This window comes from Aedes albopictus, chromosome 2, assembly GCF_035046485.1.
Source record: "Aedes albopictus strain Foshan chromosome 2, AalbF5, whole genome shotgun sequence".
Taxonomy (NCBI): Eukaryota; Metazoa; Arthropoda; class Insecta; order Diptera; family Culicidae; genus Aedes; species Aedes albopictus.
In genome coordinates, this window is record NC_085137.1 from 272,459,048 (window position 1) to 272,470,701 (window position 11,654).

Sequence of the window (11,654 nt, forward strand, 5' to 3'; positions counted from 1 at the left end):
GTAATGGATTACCACAGCGCCAAGCACAACTGTCGGTCATCCAGCGTCGGTAGTCCTCAGCTTCGGCAGTGTGTCGAAAGCATCACCGTGTGTGCACGCGCTGGCAGTGTTCCATTGCGTCGTCGTTGTCGTCGGCAGTGAGCCGACTGCAGTGAAGTGTGTGTGAGTGGCTAGCAGAGGTCGGCACAGGACCGATTCTGTTGGCACGAAATCATTGTCATCGCCGTTGGCAATGAGCCAAGCGGCATAGCATCCTCGTCGTCGACCTCTCAGCGTCGTCGTTCGCATCGGCGGCAGTGTGCCGTTTTGGTGAGTACATGTGTATGTGGAGTGGGCCCCCGCAGTGCGTCGTCGGCAGTGAGCCGACGGTATCCAACGTTTCGTAGTGTGTGCTGGGGCAGCGATAGTTGGCAATGTGCAGACTAGGGTGGCCCACACTAATATGAAAAACAAAAATTTCGAAAAATACCAAGTCTTACCTCCTAAATAGTTGTGTTGCACTCCCAGAAGCTACGTTCGAAATTTGAGCATAATCGGCCTAAGGGGGCGCTTAAAACGCTTGAAGTTTGTATGGGAAAACTTGGCCAAATGTATGCAGAAATTTTAGGTTTCCGAATTTTGCCGCTAGGTGACGCTGTATGCGTTCAATAAATAAATCCTTTTGTATTATTGAAAGTGCCAAAGAACTTTGTCGAAGACCGCAAAGTGATCCGATGGCCGTGAAAGAAGTTATACCCTAGACAAAGTGATGCAAAGTAGTGAAATTTCATTATTGATATTATTCCTTTACATGTATTGGAAAACAACAATAAAGTTTATCCTCACTTTACCTAGGGTATAACTTTTTCACAAACGTTGTACCACTTTGCGGTCTTCAACAAAGTCGTTTGGTATGTAGTCATCTACAATAATACCAAAGGGTTTGATTATTGAACGCTTACAGCGCCACCTAGTGGCAAAATTCGAAAACTCAAAATTTCTGCATACATTTGGTCAAGTTTTCCCATACAAACCTCAACCTCAAGCGTTTGAGCGCCCCCTTAGGCTCAACCGATTTTGCTCAAATTTTAAACGTAGCTTCTGGGAGTCAAAAACAACTGATTTACGAGGTAAGACTTGGCATTTTTCTAATTTTTGTTTTCATATAAGTGTGGGCCACCTTAGTGCAGACTGTGCGCTAGCTTCATTCCTCGTCGTCGGCAGTAAGCCGACTGTGATGATGTGTGTGCAGCTAGCAGATGTTGGCACAGGGCTGACTCTGCTGGGTTGAATCCTACGTGTCATGCATGTTGGCAATGAGCCAACACTTGGCAATATGAGGGATAATGTGCTAAAATAGTGGAAGGCAAATCGTACAAACCAACAGCTTAGGGAAATGTTGGAATGTAACGGTCCTGCCGACCGAAGGAAGCATTTCCCTCCCCGTATTGAATTGTTCTAAAGATCAATGATCACCATTGATCTAAGAAAGACTCTTTATTTCCCCATGGTGCTCCACGCAATTAGTGGATTACATCACATGTGGATTTCACGGTCATGTTTATAGACCAACGCCGGTTAACCAAGAAACAAGCGATGCAAGCAGAGAGAATGCTTACTGCTTGTTGCTGGTTGACCTGGTGATATAACGTTCTCGCTCCAATGCCGGAGAAATGTTTTTCTTTTAATTTTTGTTTGTCGCCCGGCAGCGCTGACTGAACCCCAACAAGGTCTCAGTCACGTGGCCGAACTAATGAAGCCAGAGCGGACGACGCCCGGGTTTTCTTTTCTCTTTTCTCTTATTTCTTTTCAGATCGGGAGAATGAGTTCTTGCGACGGCTAGTTAAAAGACCCGCGATTGACGCCGGGGCGTTGTTGTATTGTTGTGGTGTCCATTCTGTCTGTCCGCGGAGCCCGCGTGAGTTTTGGTGTGGTGTTGTTCGTCGGTCGGTTGTTCGTCCGTCCGGTCAGGTGTCTGTGGTGCGAAGTCGCACAGTTATAATTTAAGAGTAGTCTAGGAGTGTAAAGAGTGTAAATATAATTGAACAATTAATGGATTTTGCTAGTGTCGGAATTACGAAAGGAAAGAAATCCAGTGCCGTGCCGCTCACGGCTCTACATTCTGGTGACAGCGCAAAAGCGCTAAACAAGTGCAGGCACGCCGTTTGTGACTGGAAAGTGAAAAAGAATAAAAACCTATTGAAGTATCTAAGACCCAGCTGGTTACTACAGAAGAAATTGTGTAAGTGTTGCGCAGAAAACTATTAGGCGAAACAGTGTGAATCATTCAGTTGAGTAGAACTCTTGAACCGTGCACAGTTTGAGTGTGATGCTGATCTCGGATTCCTTTCAACGAAAATTGTTGTGTTACTCATCGAGTCAAAACTGAGAAGAAGTTGGACCCACTGGACACTACTGAGTCGCACATTTCTTCATGAGATTCAATTGGTGTTTTTCGGTGATGATTTAAAACTCATTTTTTACTCTTCTTTACGTTTCAACCTACTTTATTGCTTTCGGTCATCTTCAGAACTGTCAGATTAAATAATACAAAATACAAATCACAAATTACAAACATTATAAACATTCAAAATTTTTACAATACAAACACTTACGATTCCGCCGGACGTTTGTTTGTCAAGGCGGTACACTTAATTCTAAAATCGTTTCGTTCTTAAGTAATATGTCCTCGTCTCTCTTGCTGTCGTCGTGTTCGTCGTTGTTCGTCTTTTAGTTTGTTAATCAAGTTGTTGTATGTGTTCGAAAACCCGTCTACGTCACGCTGTAAATTAACCGTCGTTTCGTTGTTGATCTTTATGTGGACCACTTCAGCAGCCAATCTGCTTGCATCATTATTTATTCTCTCTAGGATCCGAGTTCGAGAGAAGCCGAGAGAAGCTGAAAAGCAGAAAATTCTTGAAGGAACATCCCGAACTGTACGTAACGAAAGCGGACAAAGGGAATAAGACGGTCGTGTTGGCAGCCTCGGAGTATCGTGAAAAGATGGCGGAAATGGTGAGTGATATGAACACCTATAAACTGCTAAACGACAACCCCACGAATAGAACCTTGAGAAAACTCAATACGATAATTGAACAATGGTGGAAAGATGGACACATAGACACACAGACATAAAATCGTCTCAAAGTGTTTAACTGCCATCCTCCAAGAATTTATGGCCTGCCAAAAATCCACAAAACCAACAGACCTCTCAGACCAGTGGTTTCGACCATTGGTTCTGCAACGTATCGCATGGCCCAGTTCTTAGCGAACATCTTGGGTAGTATAGTGGGGAAAACACAATATCACGTCAAAAACAGTTTCGAATTTGCGAAAGAAATCTCGACCGTAGTGATTCCAGAAGGCAGTATCATCTACTCCTTGGATGTAGTATCACTTTACACCAACGTTCCAGTTGAGAAAGTATACGAACTCGTAGAAGAAAAGTGGGAACAACTACAAGAATGCACCACTATTCCTTGGGAAAGTTTCAAACATGCAATGAAGACGGTTCTTGAGGCATCTTTCACCGGTTGTAGCCAACATCATCATGGAAAAGGTGGAACAGGAGGCCATAACACAGCTGGAGGAGAACAACATCACCATCTCATACTACAGAAGGTACGTCGACGATTGCTTCGTAGTCGGCAGAAGAGAGGAAGTGGAGAAGGTGGTGGAACAGTTCAACACAGTGGATGAGAAACTGAATTTCACCGTGGAGCAAGAAACGAACGAGTCACTCCGGTTTCTGGATCTCACGCTCTCGAAAGAGGGTGAGAGAATTAGAAAAATTTGGTTTCCAAAACAACGTGACGGCAGATACCTGGACTACAACTCAGAGAGCCCGCACACGCACAAAATGAACACTATGATCGCGCTTATTGACCGAGCACTGAAGCTAACAGATGTCGAACGAAGGGAGGAAAGCATTCGAATGGTCAAACACATTCTCCGCAATAATAATTATCCAGAGAACCTCATCCAACGCACGATAAAGCGTCGGGTTCATCTCATATACAACACTCTTGAGAACGAACGCGAGAATGGGGAACAAAAAAGGTATGTGTCCATCCCATACATCCCTGGTTTAAGCGAGAAGGTGAACAAAACGTTGCGAAAACACGATATCACAGCGTCTTTCAAACCATGTGATAAAGTGAAGAACACGGTCTTCACAAAATTGAAAGACCCAATACCACACATGAAACAAACAAACGTGGTATACAGTATTCCTTGTGGAGCATGCGAAAACAAGGAATACATCGGACAAACCTCTCAAACACTGGACAAGCGCATAACGCAACACAAAAACTCGATACGCACCAACGCTTCAGCTACGGGACTCACGCAACACGCGGTAGACAACGGGCATCACTTTGACTTCTCTCGAACTCGGATCCTAGAGAGAATAAATAATGATGCAAGCAGATTGGCTGCTGAAGTGGTCCACATAAAGATCAACAACGAAACGACGGTTAATTTACAGCGTGACGTAGACGGGTTTTCGAACACATACAACAACTTGATTAACAAACTAAAAGACGAACAACGACGAACACGACGACAGCAAGAGAGACGAGGACATATTACTTAAGAACGAAACGATTTTAGAATTAAGTGTACCGCCTTGACAAACAAACGTCCGGCGGAATCGTAAGTGTTTGTATTGTAAAAAATTTTGAATGTTTATAATGTTTGTAATTTGTGATTTGTATTTTGTATTATTTAATCTGACAGTTCTGAAGATGCTACTGACCGGGGTTGATCACCGTGAACGATTATTATGCGGTTTTATTGGCAATTATCGGTGAAAAATTTTTCACCGATAATTGCCAATAAAACCGCATAATAAGTTCTGAAGATGACCGAAAGCAATAAAGTAGGTTGAAACGTAAAGAAGAGTAAAAAATGAGTTTTAAATCATCACCGAAAAACACCAATTGAATCCCATGAAGATAAAGTAAACGGTGATCAAAACAACGATAAGAGTCGCACATTTGCAAACCGCTTGCAAATCGATCACTGCCAGATCATTTCCTACAAGAGGAACTAAGTATCTTCATCGGACCCAGCAATATGATGCAGAATAATGGGTAAGTCGAATCAATATTTTTTTAATTGAGTGATTTTAAGTGGAGTGCGTATGTGTATATGATTTTGGTTCTCTTAGCACAAAATGAAAGTTACAACATTCTAATAGAATGCTATTATTGTATCTTTTTTATTTGAGAAAGGCAAGTAACAAAAATTGCACGTAAATAAATCCTTTTTTTTTATAATTATATTTGTTGGCTTTTTCACATGAACTCTTGATCAAATTGAAGATTATGAACTATGAATATTGCAATCTTTGGAATGCTTGAACATTTTATGGCAGTTTCGTTTCTCAAGATCATGTTAGTAAAGCATGTAGAAAAGATATTGCAAAATTTATAAGAAAAATTTAATTTTAAAGAATCATCTGATTTAATCATGTGGTTATAGAGGAACGAATCTATCAAAAATCTATCAACAATTTATTTCCCGGTTGGTTTCTCCTACTATTCAAACGGATTTGGGATCCCTTGGCCTAAAAGAAGGTTAGGATCTATTGTAAACCATAATAACTACGGTCAAAGAGGGCAACAGCAGAACCCACAAAGAAATCGGGACGAAGGATACCATCAAAGGAATTTCGATCACCCGTCAGACCAGCGACGTGACGGTTCAAAAAAACTGAATAGACGGGATTCCGGTGACTCACAGGGATCCCGACATAAACATTGTTTAGTTACAGACGCAGTTGAGCACCTAAACACAGAACCAAAAAAAAAACAAGATTACATTAAGGAAGGGGTAGTTCCCATCAAATTCACTAAGGACGAGCGATTTTGTATAGAGATCAGCACACTTGAAGCCCCAACAAAAATCACCGAGTTTTTGTTAGACACGGGAGCACAAGTAAATCTCATAACTGCCAAACGAGCAAAAGAAGTCGGAGTAGAAACAATTGATACCAGAAAATTCTTATGTATCCAAGGGATAACAAAAAACACTATAAGGACGATTGGTTCAATATGGGTCAGTCTGAAAATAGCGGATTTTGTAATACCAACCGAGTTTTATGTTGTCCAAGACCTTAGCATACCAGCGATTCTTGGAGCAAAGTTCATTAAAAAACACTTATATTCCATTCAGGCTTGACAGAAACTCCCTCGCGAGAAAATGAGGAAGCGATTTTGGCGATTTTCTGAGGAGTGAAAATAAAACTCAAAAATCACAACGCAAATCCTCAACAGCACCGAGCGCGAGCTGGCCGCGCAGCGAGGAGTTCGTCCAACACTCATAATTGCTTGTTGTGTTTCTCACGTCCACTCACACTCAAAAAGCTCTCGCGAGTTCCACTCCCATACAAAGAAAGACTCTCGAGGCGAAAATCGCACTCAAAAACCCGAAATAATCATCGACTCTTTTTTCGTTCCCCTCTTCCTCGCTCAGTTTTTATTGCCTCTCTGTTTGGGGTTCGTTCGCTCCCTCGCGACGAGGCAAAAGCAAAACACCGCTCTAGAGCATGTTGCCAAACTCTTTTGATTTCGAGGAGGATTATCAAGCCTGATTCCATTGAAGAAAACTTCAAAGCAGGGGTTTTCAAAACGAATGCCATGGAAAAACTACCTTACATGCAAGAAGACCGAGTAAGTTGGGATATCTTAGATTTCATCCTACGAGGTATTGGAGACCCGAAAAAAATTGAAGATTATGTACAGCCAGAAGAATTAAGTGATTCCGCGTCTATGTACCAGGAGGAAACATACACTAAAGAAGAAGAATACTTCGAAAACACTTTAGTGAATGATGACTTAGTAAAGTTAAATCGGGAAATAAGGAAAATATCTTCCCCATGATCAAGGAATTTGAAGATGTCTTTTTCTTAGAAGGAACTTAACGTTTACTGATGCCGCTACCCACGAGATTGAAACAACTTCAAATATTCCCATTAATAAGCGGCAGTATCGGTTCCCGGAGGCTACGAAAAAACATATCAATGAGCAAGTAGGTGAGATGCTGGAGCAAGGAATCATACGACCAAGTAAGAGCCCCTGGAATGCACCCGTATTGTGCGTGCCAAAGAAGCCTGACGCAAATGGGAATAAAAGATACAGGATAGTCGTTGACTTCAGGTCTCTGAACACAGTGACAAAACAATTTGTATACCCGATTCCAATAATCAACGAATTGTTGGATACTATCGGAAATAACAAATACTTTTCAACATTAGATTTAAAATCGGGATTTTACCAAGTCCTTATACACCCAAGGGATGCGGCCAAAACAGCTTTTTCTACTCCTAAGGGTCACTTCGAGTTCATGAGAATGCCGATGGGACTGAAAAATAGTCCATCCACATTCCAAAAACTAATGAACACAGTTTTATACGAACTTGGAGAAATAAAAGCAAGAGTCTACCTTGACGACATAATTATTTTTGGGGAAACGATCGAGGAACATAATTCCAATCTATACTGTGTTTTGGAAGCACTTCGAAAACACAATCTGAAGTTAGAACCAGAAAAATGTCATATCCTTAAGGAAGAAATTCAGTACTTGGGGCACATAGTTGACCAGGATGGAATTCGACCGATGGGTAACAATGCTGAAGCAATTAAAAACATGAAGCGTCCCGCAACTGTGAAACAGGTGCGCTCATTTTTGGGATCAGTAAATTTTTATGGAAAATTTATACCTAATATTGCAGGACTAAGGAAACCATTAAACGACTTACTAAAGAAAGATGTTAAATTCGTATGGACCAACGAATGCGAAAAAGCTTTCAATGAACTACGGGAATATCTGTCATCAGAACCATTACTGGTCAGACCAGACTACGATGATACATTTGTAATTACAACGGACGTCAGCAATTATGCAATAGGAGCAGTATTATCGAATGAGAAAACGACAGACAGACCGATAGCATTCGCTAGTAGAGCGTTAGTAGGTGCAGAGGTTAGGTACCACACCATTGAAAAGGAGCTTCTAGCTATCGTATGGGCTTGCGAGCACTTTAGACATTACATTCATTCATTCATTCATTTATTTAGTTAACATCAAATTCATGATAATACTGAATCAACAATTTGCCGCCATAATACTCGATTTGCAGCTGCAGCTCTCCAACGTCGGTCACGCCCAACACTCGCCAGATCACGCTCCACCTGGTCCGCCCATCGTGCTCTCTGCGCTCCACGCCTTCTTGTACCAACCGGATGGTTAGCAAACACCAACTTTGCAGGGTTGTTGTCCGGCATTCTTGCAACATGCCCTGCCCACCGTATCCTTCCGGCTTTGGCTACCTTCTGGATGCTGGGTTCGCCATAAAGTGCAGCGAGCTCGTGGTTCATCCTTCTCCGCCACACACCGTTCTCCTGCACGCCGCCGAAGATCGTCCTTAGCACCCGTCGCTCGAAAACTCCGAGTGCTTGCATGTCCTCCTCGAGCATCGTCCACGTCTCGTGCCCGTAGAGAACCACCGGTCTTACTAACGTCTTGTACATGGTACATTTGGTGCGGGGGTGAATCTTTTTTGACCGCAGTTTCTTCTGGAGCCCATAATAGGCACGACTTCCACTGATGATGCGCCTTCGTATTTCACGGCTAACGTTATTGTCAGCCGTTAGCAAGGAACCGAGGTAGACGAATTCTTCTACCACCTCGAAAGTATCCCCGTCTATCGTAACATTGCTGCCAAGGCTTGTCCTGTCTCGCTCAGTCCCACCTACCAGCATGTACTTTGTCTTAGCCGCATTCACCACCAGTCCGACCTTTGCTGCTTCACGTTTCAGGCGGGTGTACTGTTCTGCCACCGTTCCAAATGTTCTAGCAATAATATCCACGTCATCCGCAAAACAGACAAATTGGCTGGATTTCGTGAAGATCGTACCCCGGCTGTTGAGCCCGGCTCGTCGCATAACACCTTCCAGGGCGATGTTGAATAGTAGGCAGGAAAGTCCATCACCTTGTCGTAGTCCCCGTCGAGATTCAAATGAACTGGATAGTTCACCCGAAATCGTTACGCTGTTCTGCACACCGTCCATCATTGCTTTTATCAGTCTAGTCAGCTTCCCGGGAAAGCTGTTCTCGTCCATAATTTTCCATAGCTCTGTGCGGTCGATACTGTCGTATGCCGCTTTGAAATCGATGAACAGGTGATGCGTTGGGACCTGGTATTCACGGCATTTCTGGAGGATTTGCCGTACGGTGAAGATCTGGTCCGTTGTCGACCGGCCGTCGATGAAACCGGCTTGGTAACTTCCCACGAACTCATTTACTTTAGGTGAAAGACGACGGAAGATGATCTGGAATAGCACTTTGTAGGCGGCATTCAAAATGGTGATCGCTCGAAAGTTCTCACACATTAACTTGTCGCCTTTCTTGTGGATGGGACAGATTATCCCTTCCTTCCACTCCTCCGGTAGCTGTTCGGTTTCCCAGATCTTGACTACTAACTGGTGCAGACAGGTGGCCAACTTTTCCGGGCCCATCTTGATGAGTTCCGCTGCGATACCGTCCTTACCAGCCGCTTTGTTGTTTTTGAGCTGGTGGATGGCATCCTTAACTTCCCTCAGCGTGGGAGTTGGTTCGTTCCCGTCCTCTGCTGCACCAACATAGTCATTTCCTCCGCTGCCGTGGTCCTCCGTGCCTACATTCTCTTCGCCATTCAGGTGCTCGTCGAAGTGCTGCTTCCACCTTTCGATCACCTCACGTTTGTCCGTCAGGAGCCTCCCGTCCTTATCCCTGCAGATTTCGGCTTGCGGCACGTAGCCTTTGCGGGATGCGTTGAGCTTCTGGTAGAACTTGCGTGTTTCCTGTGAACGGCACAGCAGTTCCATTTCCTCGCACTCCACTTCTTCCAGGCGGCGCTTTTTCTCCCGGAAGAGACGGGTCTGCTGCTTCCGCTTCTGTCTGTATCGCTCCACATTCTGTCAGGTTCCATGCTGCAGCATTACCGCCCGCGCTGCATCCTTCTCCTCCAGAACCGCTCTGCACTCCTCGTCGAACCAATCTTTTCGTCGACTCCGTTCTACGTACCCGATAGTGCTCTCAGCTGCGTTGTTGATGGCTGCTTTGATTGTACTCCAGCTGTCCTCTAGAGGGGCCACATCGAGCACACCCTCGTCCGGCAACGCTGCCTCGAGATTCTGTGCGTATGCGGTGGCGACATTCGGTTGCTTCAGTCGCTCTAGATCGTACCGGGGCGGCCGCCGGTAATGTACGTTGTTAATAACGGAGAGTTTTGGGCGCAGTTTAACCATCACCAGGTAGTGATCGGAGTCGATATTAGCGCCACGATAGGTCCTGACGTCGATAATGTCGGCGAAGTGCCGTCCATCAATCAGAACGTGGTCGATTTGCGATTCCGTTTGTTGTGGTGATCTCCAGGTGTAACGATACGGGAGGCTGTGCTGGAAGAAGGTGCTACGAATGGCCATGTTCTTGGAGGCGGCGAAATCGATGAGGCGTAGGCCATTTTCGTTCGTCAGCTGGTGGGCGCTGAACTTTCCAATCGTCGGTCTGAATTCCTCCTCCTGGCCTACCTGAGCGTTTAGATCCCCTATGATGATCTTGACGTCGTGGTTTGGGCAGCGGTCGTACTCGCGTTCGAGCTGCGCGTAAAATGCGTCTTTGTCATCATCAGTGCTTCCAGAGTGAGGGCTGTGCACGTTTATTATGCTAATGTTGAAGAATCGGCCCTTGATCCTCAACCTGCACATTCTTTCGTCGATCGGCCACCAACCGATCACGTGCCTCTGCATGTCGCCCATCACTATAAAAGCTGTTCCCAGCTCACGTGAGTTGCCGCAACTCTGGTGATGGTATGATTACCTCTAAACGTTCGCACCATAGATCCTGTCCAACACACCTCCTGCAGCGCTACGATTCCGAACCCGCGGTCCTTCAGTATATCGGCGAGTATGCGGGTGCTCCCGATGAAGTTGAGAGATCTGCAGTTCCACGTACCGAGCTTCCAATCGCAAGTCCCTTTTCGTCGCTGTGGTCGTCGCCATTGGTATCGGTTCGCATTCTTCTCTTGTTGATTTTCCGGTGCTAGTCTTTTTTACGGCTGGCTTGCAGGGCCTGACACCAACCCACTAACCCAGGGAGCTGGGCTTACCTTCCCGGAAGCTACGGGTTCTGCATTGGCATTTCCTCCAACTACAGTGCTAAATAGCTAGGCTCGAGCGCCAGTCTTCGCCGGGGGTGGTGTTTTTAATGGGCGCCCTGGAGATAATATTTTACCTGAGCTTCCACCCCCTTAGACATTACATATATAACCAACGGTTCATCGTTTATACCGATCATCGACCTCTAGTTTCGATTTGGCGCCTTAAAGAATCATCTCCTACACTAACTAGATTAAGGTTGAAGATGCAGGGCCTCGAGTGTGACATACGCTACAAACGGGGAAAAGAAAACGTTGTAGCAGACTTTTTATCACGACTACCAGGAACTGAAAGCCAACATCATGATAATGAAATAAGTAAAGCGACCATCGCGGTAGTAACTAGACTTCAACGCAAAAAGAACGAACAAAATGAAGTGTTGGACAGTGTTATTACCCCAGACGAAGCGGAAAAAAAATCAAGGCAATGAATTGTTCGATATCGATCCTTTTCCCTGTGACGAAAAGACTGATA

General features: G+C 44.7%; 1 protein-coding gene across 1 annotated transcript in view; it reads right to left on the bottom strand.

Moving 5' to 3' along the window:
* Positions 1–10,810, bottom strand: part of LOC134288081 (uncharacterized) — a 401,563-nt gene extending 390,753 nt beyond the window's left edge. The window contains exon 1 of the mRNA XM_062851793.1: positions 10,723–10,810. The gene's annotated coding sequence lies outside the window, so the exon portion shown is untranslated. The remainder of the gene's footprint in view (positions 1–10,722) is intronic.
* Between the last annotated feature and the right edge of the window lie 844 nt (positions 10,811–11,654).